We start from the raw sequence: 6,000 nt of genomic DNA, 5'->3' as shown, positions 1-6,000 counted from the left end.
ATTCTGCAGTCGGCGGCCAATTTGGCAGCGCATCAACACGCCATTTGGGAACTGGAATCGGCACACAGAGAAAAAAATATATTTTAACTTAGCTATTTCAACAGATTTCCGATATAATAACCAAAAATTATTATTATTTTATGTTTGTTTGTTTATTAAATGTACATTTAAATGTTGATCTAGCTGCTTTCAATATTTTATAAATTATATTATAGTCTGAAGCTATAATTTCTTTCTGTGGACTCCAAACCAGTGGTCCCACTGCAGCATCTCAACCTCGACCTGAGTATTGCACATGTTTCCATTAATGGCATTTCGCATCCTTGGTGGCAAATTGGAGGCAGCCTCGGTGGCCATAACTCTGCTGCTTAGCTGCCATTTATGGCCTGTCGAGAGTTGGCAGCCGAGATGTTCCATTGTTTCTGCTCCTCGTAAGTGAATTGCCGTGGGTTCCTCGGGAGATTTCAGCCATTTAATGAGCTGCCATTGCACGGCAATGCGGCTCGTCAACAGTCCAATGATGTAATGAATATCGGCATTACTAAACGGATTGAAATTGGCTGGTAAATAGGTAATCGGTGAGGTGCAGGCAAGCCAATCGGAGGTTGTTTAAAGTTCCAGCAAGGATCGATGCATTAAATTAAAGTGTGGGAAGTTATAGTACGATGTTAAGTGTAAATCAGATGTCTTATAAAAAGGAAATATACCATTACAGATTTCTTGATAAATGTTTGTTGGATTAACTTTCGATTTTAGATGGTTAGCGGTTTTAAAAATTTTGAGTGTATTATATAAATTTGATATAAAAATATCAAAGTCGTTTGCAAAGTAAAAAATAAGAAAAATTCGTAATAAATGCCTTTATTTTTATAACCGTTCAAAAAATGTTATCTATGTCAAATCGTCTTCCACAAAAATTCTCTATAGTTACACAATAAGTACAAGACTTAGAAACATAATAAAACTGGAGATTCAACATCAGACGATTTAATCCTTTAAGAATTCGTAACCTCAGTCTGAAAACAGGGATTTCTAAAGGTCCTCTTCCTGCTGTAACCACAATCTCTATACGTGTAAAGTGAACTCAAGTCTTGCTCATCCAATTGCCCATTCTGCAGGCAAAGTAAAAGTTGAAAACGCAAATGCCGTAATTGCTACACGTATGGAATGGTATATATGCCGGGTCCGGAACAACGCCAAAGCCATTAGGTGAGCACACTCTCGTCCGCAGAAGAAGTGCCTCTGCCTGTTGTGAGTCACAATTTTAGAATTAAAACCCGAAATGCATAAATTGCCGTTAACCGCAAGAAACTTTAGCCTTGGCTCGACTCCAGACTCCACCAACTTGCCTCCTGCCCCATCGCAATCTTCATCCTCACCCTCGACGGAGATGGCGACGGCGGCCAGAGGAGCTGCTCCTCTGGGGAGAGCACAAAAAGTTGCTTAATTTAATGTTATTTGCGCTTTAGCATATAAAGAATTTTGTGTCTTAATCTTTTGACTCTGCGGCGAGCACGAGAGCCTCTGGAGGCTTTGAATATGCTAGTGCTATTTATGCACGGGACGTGAGTCCGAGCCTCCGCTCGTTCCACGAAAATGTATTTGTGCAGAGAGAAAAAAATGTTCTTTAAAAAGTCTGTAAAATTGTAAATTACGAAAATGTTATTTGTTGTTTGGGAATTTATTTTGAGAGTTTGTGTACTTTAAAGAATTTTTAAATCATCTTTTATCTTTTTTTAAAGCTCATAAAGTAAAGTATGATTTTTTCTGTGTACCAGACTGATTGCAAGGCACATAGATACGTGAATGCTGCAGCGGTGTGCGAGTGTGTGATGAGCACAAAAAAGGGATGCAAATTTATTTCTTCATTTGCATATTTTAAGGAGCTCTCTGCGAAATATATTTTTTCGCCATCTTCGCCGCCGTCGTCGTCTTTCCGATATTCATGCGCCTTTTGTGGACCCGGCCAAAATCCCTTTCTGCCTTCGTCTGATGAAACTTTATGAACTTTGGCTCTGCGCTGCGAGTGAACTATAAATTTGCGAGGCTCCGCTGATTGCCATTGTTGTTTTCCCCTTATGCCAGCATGTAAATCGTATCTGTATCTCCTGCAATTGTGCGCAATCAGCGAAATTGTAACGCAGCTCGTTTCTCAGGCAGCTTCAATCCGGCGACCGATCCGCAGCTGATCCCGCCCCAAAGGCATCGTAAATTCACCGTCATCCGCCATCAGTTCGAAAATGTTTTAATTAAATCTCCGCACTGCCGATGCGACGGGGCGTCCATTTCTGGATCCTCATCGAGCCGCGTGGGAGTTGGCCTTAAAAATAATATAATGAATATTTATTTCGCTGGCGAAACGAGATTTCTGCCTGGCTTAACAATGGAAAACATCAATTAAATGATAATTCGTAAGAGTGTCGAGTTGTTTTTATAATTAAGCATGGGTACTTGGAATTATTTTCTGTTTAGTACGATTTTAATTTTTGCTAAATGCAGAAAACTACATGAATCACACCATCTGTTTTATCAGATCATTCGTGTTCAATCTTGCCACATAATTTACTTTTGATTATAAGTTGGGCCAAGCAATAATACTTGCAAATAAGTGAGCAGATAGCATCAGCTACTCTTTTAGATGCCAACTTCATGGATAATCATGGACTCCCTGGTAATTACAGTCAGTACTTATGCTTCGAGCAACTGGAATTATATAGGAACCAGGCGATCTTTGCAACAAAGTCAGAAATGTTCTTTGGCTGAACTGTTATTACATGTGAATTCAATCGAAGAAGTAACAAACTCTACTTATAAGATCAACAAGCCTTGTTAAGATCTTACACCATAATTATTATTAGTTTGTTTTTTAGCCATTTCCACAAACTAGATGTGAGGCTCACCATTACTTAAAGCTAAAAACGATAATCCTGTTTAGCACGGTTCTACAATATTTCACCCCGATTTGGTTAAAGTACCAATCCCCTGACATTTCCTTTGGCTTCCACATTTTAAATTCTTTTATTCCCATTCAGCGAAATAAAAAACGAATCAGAATTGGAATAAAATTATGCGACAATCTGCCCAGGTTCTGGGATCCGCTCGACCTCGGCCATAAATCGCATTAGAATGCAGAGCAGATCCTTATTGATTCACTAATCGAATCGGCAATGGCGGGCGGAATGGCGACCCCCTCGCAAATAACTCATTTAAGGCGCGGGCCGTGCGAGGAATCGAAAGCGATTATGCAAATGGCAACGCGGACGCCATGGGCATGGGTGGCGATTTTCGGGGGGGAGTCCACGAGAGCAGAAGAGGCGGCCAGCAGAGGAAGACAACGCGTCACGCGCCGCATAAATATCTGCGAATGTTTCTAATAATAGTCGCCCAGACGGATATTAAGGAGGCCAAGGCATCAGCTGCATGGGAAGGAAATGCAAAGTGGAAATGGATATCCAGAACATTTGCGTTTTTAATTTGTCTGACAGAATTTATTTAACACTCATGGCTGGCTCGAATCAAGGATTATTTATGAACGCCCCACCGAACAGTTCACACAGGCAGAAAATCTCCCTAAAATAACAAAGCAATATGCTAACAAAGATGTACTATTTGTTCTCTATTTTAAGATTATTTAAAGTGATATTTTGTGACTTGTTTTTTCAAATAAATATTTGTAATAAAAAATAATTTGATTGTTTTTCACTTTTGATTTTAAATAAATCCCAGTAAACTTTCTCTGTGCACCATGTGGGGCTGGCAAATTGAAACTCAGCTTTGGTTTTAATTTCAGTTATTTTTTCGCCTTTGTTTTTGCGCCGAAAAGACCATAAATAATAAAATTACTCATCCGCATTGCAATCTACTGATAAAAATATTTAATTGGCTTTTACTCGCACGGCAGCCGCTGCAGCTGAAAAATCGAATCCGAATCGCATTTTTGCTACCGCGCATAAATCGCGGATGCGGCGATGCAAAGAGCCTGATAAATAATTTAATCGAAATTTTTCCGTAGCGCGAACACAGCGCAGTGCAACGAGATAGGGACGAAAATGGAAAATGGAAAGCACGCACTTCATTTATTTTTAATTTACAATGACGCCGCTCCATGTCAGGAGCCTGAGGGGCGAGTTCTAGCCGCATCCTGGGGATCCGGCCATTCCAGGCGATCTCATCTTACAGCGCTGTTGCAGTTATTTTTATAACTAAATTATATACGCCCGTCTTGCCAGCCCACGGCCACTTGCTCCAGAGCCAGGGAGCAGTAAACCAGGTCCAGAATCTCAGATCCAAGACGCGGCAACCGGGGTCTCTCCTCCTTTTCCTGCTCGATTTATGGCGCACAAGGAGCGCGAAACCATAAACAGCTTTTATGGCGTTCTACTGGATTATTGCCAGCCAGTCGGTCGGTCGGTTGGTCCATGCCAAGCCCAATCCCTAGTCCGGGCCAATCCCCAGATCCTTTTGATTTAGCCAGGCCAATAAATTGTGTGCCCCACATGCAATTGTTTCCCCATCTTCGGGGTCTCTCTTCAATTACCAGAGTACTCGGCTTGGACCATTCGCAAAACGTGGTGCAAATATTTGATCGTCAGATGCTCAGGGAAATATATAGAAAATCAAAAGATCTAATGGAATCTTTGGAATTCGTTTTTTTAAATTGCAGATTTCTTCTAAGAGGACTCTGCCCAAATGAAAGTCCAATTTGTAGGAGGCTTTGTTTAGGAAATTAGGAGAATTCACATTTAGGTTCGACTAATATCTACTAAAACTATGTAATATTTTTAAGCAAATCTTAAAATAAATAAATGAAATTTAATCCTGGTTTAAGATCCTATACGCCAAATTGGCTTCATTTAGTTTGCTATTTCCATCAACTAAACACAAGTTAAGGCGTGTATTTATGAGCCAGCCAATAAATATATGTATGAGCTAATCGATTTTTGCTTTTGTTTCTGGCCCAAAGTATTTCCTTATGTAAACGGAATTCATTTATTGGGAACGTTTGTGCTGGCCCGTGGAGCGAAGAAACTTTTTTTCGCCAAAGTTGTGGCGGGCCAGTTTGTGGCGACATTGTTGTTGTTGGTGTTGGCGGTATTGTTGTAGCTGTTCCTTGGCCCACCATCACCATCACCACCCCCCTGGGGTTTATTCATGACGCATAAATCTCGGCGGCAACACTTTATGCGAACACACAACCACACCAGTGGAAAATCGGCAACCACACGCCATGTACTCCTCGTAAATTTCGTGAGTAACTTTTTTACGAAATTAAATCTTGTAACAACAACAGCCTACAACAGCATGTATACATATATTTATTTATACGTAGGTATGTTTTTTTTTCTCGTATTTATGTAATGGAGTTTGTTGCGCCGCTTGGACAAAACACGGAAAAAAATATCTAAAATAATAATGCAAATATTTTAATTGCTGAAATTTCAAAAGAATCAACAAATAAAACTGTTTTTAGACTTTCATCAGACAGTTACATTTTTTCAGTCTATGTTTAATTTTAAATGTTTTTTTTATTAGTTTTCAAGATATTAGAAGAACCCTTTTCATCTTTACTTATAAAATATATTTTGTAAGTTGACTAAAATTATAGAGATTTTTTAATCCAAATCACCCATTTTGTTTATATCAAGGTGATTAATATATCTTTTATTTTTCTCTGTGGATCTAAGGCCAGAGTTTTCGGCGGCCCAAAACTGAAGCTGGCCAAACGAGGCTTCGAGGTGGGCGTTGTGGTTGTTGGTGGTGCGTCCGTCGGTGGGTGGGGCGCTGTCTTGGGCCAACGCGTGTTTATTGCCCTGCAGCCGGGGGCCAGAGATTTACAGGCCAGGCAGCCGGGCCGCATAAATCTGTCCACTCAGTTGTCCTGCTGCCGGCCAGAAGGGAATTGCAAAGGAGTGGAACTTGGAGCTGTGGAACTGTGGAATGGTGGGCGGACTGCCGGAGATACGAGGCTGCTCTAGGAGAGGATCAGGTTACCGGGGATGG

This window comes from Drosophila takahashii, chromosome 3R, assembly GCF_030179915.1.
Source record: "Drosophila takahashii strain IR98-3 E-12201 chromosome 3R, DtakHiC1v2, whole genome shotgun sequence".
Taxonomy (NCBI): Eukaryota; Metazoa; Arthropoda; class Insecta; order Diptera; family Drosophilidae; genus Drosophila; species Drosophila takahashii.
Note: the sequence above shows the minus strand (reverse complement) of the source record.